This window comes from Vombatus ursinus, unplaced genomic scaffold (assembly GCF_900497805.2).
Source record: "Vombatus ursinus unplaced genomic scaffold, bare-nosed wombat genome assembly UNPS02014832.1, whole genome shotgun sequence".
Lineage (NCBI taxonomy): Eukaryota > Metazoa > Chordata > Mammalia > Diprotodontia > Vombatidae > Vombatus > Vombatus ursinus.
Window position 1 is genome coordinate 72,449,534 of NW_020954610.1, and position 1,479 is coordinate 72,451,012.

Consider the following 1,479-nt stretch of genomic DNA (forward strand, 5'->3'; position numbering starts at 1 on the left):
CAGCACTGTTATCAGTAAAAAGTGTATTCAATATTTCTGCTTTTCTCCATTTTTTGAGAAGCTTTGTGCCCTAACACATTGTAAATTTTTTGTAAAAGTGCCATGTACAGCTGAGAGTATTTTTCCATTCAGAATTTACCAGGCATCTATCATCTTTATTTTCTTTTCCTAAAGTCGATTTAGGTCTTTAACTTCTTTCTTAACTTTTGGTTAGTTCTGGTTAGGTCTGAAAGAGGTACATTAAGATGACCCTCTATTATAGTTTTACTATTGATTTTTCTTTCCAGTTTGATTAATTTTTTAAGTATTAAGAAACTATGCTATTAGGTATGTATATATTAAGAATTTATATTGATCCTTTTTATGGCACCTTTGAGTATAATTTCTATCCTTTTTTATTATATTTTTATTTACTGTACCCTTAATTAAAATCATAATTACTACACCTGCTTTAAGATTAGCTGAAGCATCAGATATTTCTCTAGCCCTTAACTCTATGTGAATCTTTGTGTTTCAAGTTAGTTTCTTCTAAATAGTATATAGTTGAATTCTGTTTTCTAAGTCATTCTGCTATCCTCTTCCATTTTATGGGTGAATACATCTCATTTACATTCATGATTATTTACTGTTTATTTCCTTCTATACTGTCCTCTTATACTTTTTGCTCTTTGCTCTTACTCCTCACTTTGTGAATAAAAAGATGGTAAAAGAAAGGGAATTTGCCTAACACTTGGGATTTACTAAGGAAATAACCTGTTCCCTATCTGTTCCAGCTTTTCTCTTCCCTATTCCCCACCACTGTTCTCAAGATTTTATTCATTTCCTTTTAATCTCTCCTTTATGTTCCTTCTCCAACATTTACATGTTTTGATCTACCAGTCCCTTACCTCTTCTGTAATTCCTCACAGAACCCTCTCTCCCCCATCTCCTCTCTCATATCCTATTTCCCTTTTGAGTTTAATGTTTCTATACTGAGAGTATGTGTGGATTCATGTAATTGTGTTCGATATTCCTTTATCTGCTTCAGACAAAAGTGAAGTTCATGGGATCCTAGTTCTCCCTACCCCTTCCTCCATAATTATGTACTCTTCATCTTCTGGACCTGTGTTATGTGATACTGATTTCTCTCTTCCTCGTCCTTTCATCCCCAGTATAGCCCAAAGCTCTCCTATTTTTGTCTTCTCCTTAGCCTTCAGTCATTTTTTACCTTTCTCTATGACTTTTGAAGATATTAGGGTTCTAAAAAGACATGTTTCTTATCCTTTATTAATATGCTAAAATCCATTCCCAAATTTCCCTTCCAATTAAGCAAATGTGTATCTTTCTGTTTCTCTTGTTGTCTGTATTTCCATTGCAAAATGTCTAGCCTTTTCATTAAGAATATTTGGAAATCTTCCATTCTATTAAAGATTCATTTTTTCCCATGGAGGATTATGCTTACTCATTTAACCATAAACTTTTATTTTTTGTCTTTTGGAA